Source organism: Daphnia pulicaria, chromosome 4 (genome assembly GCF_021234035.1).
Source record: "Daphnia pulicaria isolate SC F1-1A chromosome 4, SC_F0-13Bv2, whole genome shotgun sequence".
NCBI lineage: Eukaryota > Metazoa > Arthropoda > Branchiopoda > Diplostraca > Daphniidae > Daphnia > Daphnia pulicaria.
The window spans coordinates 6,789,544-6,796,578 of record NC_060916.1 but is presented as its reverse complement, the minus strand read 5'-3'; the positions used below and the strand labels follow the sequence as shown (position 1 = coordinate 6,796,578).

At 39.1% G+C, this 7,035-nt stretch overlaps 1 long non-coding RNA gene across 3 annotated transcripts; it reads right to left on the bottom strand.

Annotated features, from left to right (window-relative positions):
* Window positions 1-546: 546 nt before the first annotated feature.
* LOC124335758 lies at window positions 547-2,013 on the bottom strand. Of its 3 annotated transcripts, none has more exons than XR_006916897.1 (5): window positions 1,974-2,013; window positions 1,585-1,856; window positions 1,319-1,521; window positions 1,026-1,265; window positions 547-963 (listed from the first exon to the last, which is right to left on the bottom strand). It is a non-coding gene; the product is annotated as an uncharacterized LOC124335758 (long non-coding RNA). The 3 variants fall into 3 exon arrangements; XR_006916896.1 differs by having other exon boundaries at window positions 1,941-2,011; XR_006916895.1 differs by having other exon boundaries at window positions 1,585-2,001.
* Window positions 2,014-7,035: the final 5,022 nt, after the last annotated feature.

Genomic DNA, 7,035 nt, shown 5'->3' with positions numbered 1-7,035 from the left:
TCTCCTCTAAAGGTAATCCGAGCCCGTCCATTTCTTGTCTTCTTCATCACCGTTTGGTTCTCGAAGTTGCGGTGACGTTCTCAAAAGGTACGAATACTGTCGTACTGCAAACTTTTTATGAACCATAAATATTGTGAAGTTCAAACACTTTCACATAACAACCTGATTGAAATATATTTCCTGATCATTTAAAATAGATTCAAACGAATATATATAGTGAAATACAAAATGCCTTAAATGAAAAATTGTGAAGTGTTAGGCGGTTGAGAGTTCATCGAGGGGTGGAGAAAGTTGTACATTTTTCAAAAAATAAAATCATATAAATATCTTACTTGTGATCTTAATAAATATAATAAAATATTTGCCACGTACAACACTTTGATTGCCAGACATCTCAGCCAAAACCAACTCGGCCAAGGCAACTCGGCCAGAAGCTTCTTTATGTTTTTTTTTGTGGCCAAGTCATCCAAAATATTTACATCATTTTCTGGTCAACTCGGCCTTGGTCAAAACTGGAATGTTAAAAAATAGGGCAACTCGGCCAAATACGGAAAAAATTCTTTTGTATTATAATTAAAATGCAGTGACAAAAATATGACGAAAATATAGGACAGGGGCAGTTAAAATGAATCAATCGAAGTTGCAGTCGTCTGGTTCCAATCTTTGGTCATCGACATTTTTTTTAGAATAAAATTGGCACAGTGCACTTTGGAAAGTTTTTCAAGAAACACCATTGCAGAAATTCACATTTCATTATCGTTGTAAGAAACCCACAGATCAAAATAGAGTTCACGAGGGTCCATGGATGTACTCGCTGTTTCAAAGTTTCCAGAACGAATTGGTGGAAATGGTTGACCATGGCATTCAACTGGCGACTGATGATCCCATGTTTAAAGAGGTAAACGGAGCATGGAATTGTATTCTAGTCCTCCAATAGACTGAGTAGACGAAGCAGCTTGATCCCTATTGAAAATGGGAAATTATATTACTGTTACTACTAAAAGAAGTGCTACCAAATATCTTACTTTATTGGAGCACTAGTTGACGAGTACTGTTGAGGATGGGCTTGACGTGTCAGAGATTCATCTTGAGTTGACTGAGAAGACGAACCAGATTGATGGGTCAGAGATTCATCTTGAGTTGACTGAGAAGACAAACCAGCTTGATGAGTCAGAGATTCATCTTGAAATGACTGAGAAGACAAACCAGCTTGATGGGTCAGAGATTCATCTTGAGTTGACTGAGAAGACAAACCAGCTTGATCCCTATTGAAAATGACAAATTGAATTACTTGTATTACTGCTACCAAATATCTTACTTTGTTGGAGCACTAGTTGACGAGTACTGTTCAGAATGGGATTAATGTGGCAGAACTTCATCTTGAGTTGACTGAGAAGACGAACAAACTTGATTGGAAAGGGTATCTTGGGTTGACTGAGGAGACGAAGCAGCTTGATCCCTGTTGTGAGGACTGGAATGCATTCTTATTCTTTTGGATGATAATTGACAACCGATGTCTTTCTGCAAAAAAACTAAATGTCATGTTATGAACTCACAATTCCAATTCCAATAAGGTCTTATTACCTTGTTTTTACTACCAGGAGGACGTCCTCTTTCTTTTTAGATCTGTTGTCAGGTAATTCATCTTTAGTTGACTGAGAAGACGAACAAGCTTGATGGGAAAGAGTATCTTGGGTTGACTGAGAAGATGAAGCAGCTTGATCTCTGTTGACAGGACTGGAATGAATTCTTCTTCCACCAGGAGGACGTCCCCTTTTTTTAGACTTGTTCTCAGGCATTTCTTCATACTGCCACTCACAAAATTGGTCTGGGGCCTTTCGGTTCTTTGCATCCGACTTTAACATATTCAAAAATCAGTGTACAGTGTACATACCAGATAGTTAATATTGAATATAAGAATACAAGACAAGTAGGTTTACCAATTAGCTGTATTGAAATAAGAGTAACTTTACCATACGAAACATGTAGACAGAGCGAACCAGAGATTACAAGTAAATGACGCAGGTAAACTAACAGAACTATAGATAGGAAACTTGACACAGGGAGATCAACACCAGTGCCATCTGGTGGAACACAGGGAAGAGAGACTTAGTTTGAATACATTCACGTTTAGTTTCAACAACAACATGGTCTTGTATTTTACATTTGCTTTGCGTAACATACAACACTTATTACAGGGCACTTTAGTTAGGCGATAATCGAATAGGCTCTGAGCATGATGTTGAGGCACTTGAGCACACCTTCAAACGTTTGGGCAACAAAGTTGAATTAAAACGAGACCTCAACTATGAGCAGAACACCAAAATGATCGACTATTTCAAGAACATTGACTGGAATCTATTTCATCACTTGGTCGTTTTAATAATATACCATGGAAACATAGAGAGGTTTGTAACAGTCGTGAGAAGGATTTTGAGAATTTTTGTTCTGAATTTTCAGGCATCAAAATTCCCGGGCTGTTGGGGAAACTTTTTTCCTTAGTGTCTATCGTGGAGAGCGTCTAATTGAGAGTAGTTTTTTATACTTAATTAGACATTTTAGAATTAGATTAAACCTTTTAATTATCATTCAAAAAGTTTTGGATATATGGCCCAGCCATTTCCCCAATTCTCCCTTCCAATAAAGGAATCGGCAAGTAGCAAAATAAAAGAGGACAGCGTTTTACCAAGGGCCATTTTTGCCGCCTCGCATTTTTTTCCTTGCTTGGCCTTGTCCGCTAGGTTTTCAAACAGTTAGAGATCTCAAGAATGGATCCCAAGAATGGATCTCAAGTTTCACCAAGTGATAAAAGAGATCATAAATCTTCAGCAGAATATTGACTGGAATCTCTTTGATCATATTGTCGTTACTATTATGTCTCATTGACTTTTAGGAAAATTTATCACAACCGACTGTCGTGATTATGACATTCAAGATTTTTGCGACAAAGTTCTTGGGCTGATGAAAACCCCAAATTTCTTTCTCAGTGTCTGCCGTGGACATCAACTAAATATTAGTAATTTGTATATCTTAATTATACATTTTGGGATATCAGTAAAAGTTTTATTTTTCATTTGTACGATTGATGAAGTTATTAGCCCAGCCTTTTCTTCGATTTTCCCTCACGAGAATTCAAATGGTAACTGGTTTACTCTGGACGGTTTTTTTACCGAGGGCCTGCCAACTCAAAATTTTTCATTCCTTGGCCGTTTCACCAGATTTCACAGCAGTTCGACATATGGAGGGAAGTAACAGATAAGCAGAGCGGTAATAACTATTTCTTTCATTAAATGCTGCAGTACTGTTGCAGTCTGTATTTGGGTTTATTTTTTACACAGACTTGATCCTCATCCCAGAAACATTATCAAAGTGTTCAACGATTCATAATCAGCTGCAATTGGCGGATATAAAGCACTTCCCTTAAATTACCGCACAATAAAGAAAAAAGTGGATTTTTAGGTAAAATATTAGCCGATCGCTATGATACCCCATTTCGTCTTATTATTCATATAGGAAAATTCGGAAATTGCTTTCCATTTGACTCCATAGTAGACCCGAACTACGAAAGTAAATTGTCGTGAGAAATGATAATAAGAATTTTGGGAAATTCTTGTAAAAATGGAACACAAATGAAGTTTCATGGTATACAATGACTGAATTTTGGTCAAATTTTCTAAGCGCTATTTTATAAAAATTTTTACATTCTATGGCTATGATGCTGATAACCACAACATTGTGGGGGAAAAAGAAATTTAAATTTAATTCCCTGTTTTGAAATTCTTTATTTTTCTTCTCATGATCCGGTTAAGGAAGGGGAAGGGAGACCGACTGTATAGGTTTGTCAAATCTCACCCTCTCCTCGCACTACATGTTTCCATTTTTTTCTCCCTTACCCGCTCTCTGCGTGATGAAAACCGCTATTTTCCTTAGCTATTTTCGTTTGTATGTTTACCCTCTTTTGCCAAGGTAGTCAGCTCTCACCCAATATCTTACGTGTTGGTTTGTTTACCCTCGTCAGGTAGGTCGGTCTTTGCCCATTTTCTCGTTTTGTCGTCCCACGAAAGAGACAGAGGCAGCTTCTTCAGTCTCTAGCCAGACGTCATACAGACTTCTTCTAAGGCCCATAAAGTGACGAAGGAGAGCGACTCTCTTCCTCTCCTCAATTTTTCCACCATATTTTGCAAACCAACGACATCTACTGCCACCCTTTTAGAGGGACCAGATGCCGAGCAGTTAGGATTCTCGTTTCGTTCAAATCAGCGTTCTCATCAACCTAAAAGAACACAAAAGAAAAAATTGCATCAAAAGTAGAAACTGGTTAGTTGCTTAAAGTGTTCATATCTGTTTGTTCTCTTTAGCCTTAATACATACAAATCAACCGATAATTTTACAGATGAAAATGATTTCCATTACTGTGATGATTATTAAATGAACATGGACAACTCTCGAGATGTACACATTAATGATGACTATTCAAGTATACAGTACCCACGCTAGGTATTGGATCACCACGGTCCAAAAGTAGCGTTTTAACCCACGCGAGATAGGCCTAACGACGGTGTCTCGCGTGGGATTTTTTTCAGTAAACTTAGGTTGCTCGTACGAAATTTATTTTTTCTTCTCAGAAAGATGAGTGACTACTCTTCATCTTTCTGATTTTTAATTTTTAAAAAGTGTTTGGGTTCTATGGGTAATTTTATCATTTTTAAATATTGGATCACCCAAAAATATTTCGCATGGCCTGTCCCTACCCGCGGCATGGCCTTAGGATATGACGGGGAGGAATCCTTTGTCTGCCATATCCTAAGGCCATGCAGCGGGAAGAGAGAAGACGATTTTTCGCAGTCCCACCATTGAATTCTTTGCGTGCCAGATTGCCTATCATGGGACAAGTGTGAATTTGTACGCGCTAGATTAATTTCGACTATGCCACCTTTCACCAACTCTTCTAACGGAACAAGACGCTATTCTCTGTCCGATCAACGGCCTGGCTAAATTGAAACCCGTTGCAGCCATGACAGCAGCAGCACTGATAAACATCCCAGCCTTCATAGCCCGAATCCAGAAGCTGGAGCAGTAAGTTATGTCAGCGAGAGCAGATTTAGCACCCACTCGTCAAGTGAATATTCCGCCACCACGTGACCACGGCACCCTGTTGTGTCAGTGGCGTTTAAGAACTTTAGTGAGAAGTTAGTAGAAAATTTGGCGACTAAATTGGAGAGTTTAATGGTCAGTAGAAGTGTTGGAAGGGATAGAGGCGTGCCATTTGAAAGGTTCAAGTAATGTTATGACGGATGCTCTCTCTCTCAATTTAGACGGGAAGTTGCTGAAATGTGAGAGAGATCATGTTTTTTGTATTTTGAAAAGTAGTAGGCCTTTGGGTTATGCTCCACGTGAATTGTTCTTCTGGTATGCACTGTCAGTTGCACAAGCATGCCGTTGGTCAAACCTTTTAAAGATTCCGTCCGATTCCTCCACCAGCTCACGCATTTGAAATGTTAGGCATCGATGATCTTGGTCCCTCTACACACTACGGATTCTGGAAGCAAGCATGTAATAGTGGCGATTGATTATCCGACGAAGTGGGTGGAACTAGCAGCCGTCCCTTATACTTCTACTTCAATTTATTCAAGACGATAATATTTATCGCCATAGTCATCCGAAAGTACTTGTGAGTAACCAAGGTTCTGCGTGTTCATCGAGAGAGTTCGGCGCCCTGCTGATGGAATGGAGAATCGATCACATCCTGGCTACTCCGAAACATACGCAAACGAACGGTTTATGTGAAAGGCTGAACGAGACAGTCAGAAACAGAAATTTCTCCCTTTGAAATGGTTGACGATAGACGCCCAGTGATGGCTCAAGGCAATAAGCTCCCGTGGCCACCTGAACGTCCCAAACCGTATGAAGTTTTTTCCGAAATTCGTAGGTCTGTATCAAGTGGTGAAAAAAGTGTGTGAAACTACTTATTTTGTGGAAGACTTGCCCTTAAGGCGGAAGAAAAAGGAGTTCAAAAGATTTAATGCCCATGTGTGTCAAATCCGTCGCTTTCACGCTCGTGATGATGTGGAGTGGGAGTTGGTAGAACATTCCGACGCAGGAGAAAAAGAGGAAGGAAGTTCTGAGTCAGAAAAAGTAAGTGTAGCTATCAACAACACAGAACAGCCAGAATTCTCACGAAATGCTTCGTCGTCTAGACCACCACGTAAAGATAGAATAACTTTAAAAAACACCAATAATACTATAAGACTAAGAGAAAAATTTGAGAAAAATGTCGTTAATTTCAATATTTGAAAGATAAGAAACACAAAAGGGGTCCATTTTTGCAATAAGATGAAATATTATTTCCATTGTTTGTGATTTGAACTTGCCGTTTTCTGAAGAAGTGAATCCAGGGTGCTGGCAACGTATTCGACCACTGCACAGTCCCATTACTGGTTTCTAGCCGAAGCAAGATGCAGCATTCCATTGGCATGACAGCCATGAATAATTGTGTCCAATATCTGTAATATAAATTAAATATTTCATTCCTGTTTTAATACTTAGGAAATACTGGTTTGAATACCCCAGAATGGAAACGGATGTAGTTAAATAAAGATTCTCGTCTTTTTCTTCTGTGCTGAGGGTTTCACATCTATATCGTTGTTCACCATCGTGACTGGGAAACCATTTTTTTCCCCTTTTCTTCTTGGTTTGACTTGACAGATAGACACGAAAAAAATAAGCTTGATTGTGTTGGCTGACACTTTTGCAGTAGAGTGGATAGTGCAGTCTGGTTTTGCCATTACCTCTCACATAAGGAACTATTCTGATGTTCTGTATGATGATAAACTCAGAATTTTGACTCAAGTAGTAAAGAGATATCCCTTGGATATCCAGGGGATGGATCGACAGACGAACTCGACGTTCAGTTACCTGAGGACGTCAGGTACGTCAGGTAACTGGGACATGCAGTGATGATCCAAATGTCGCTTCGTGTGACATCAAAATGAGATATCCGTGAGAAATTTATTTGGATAGACGAATTTTATGCCT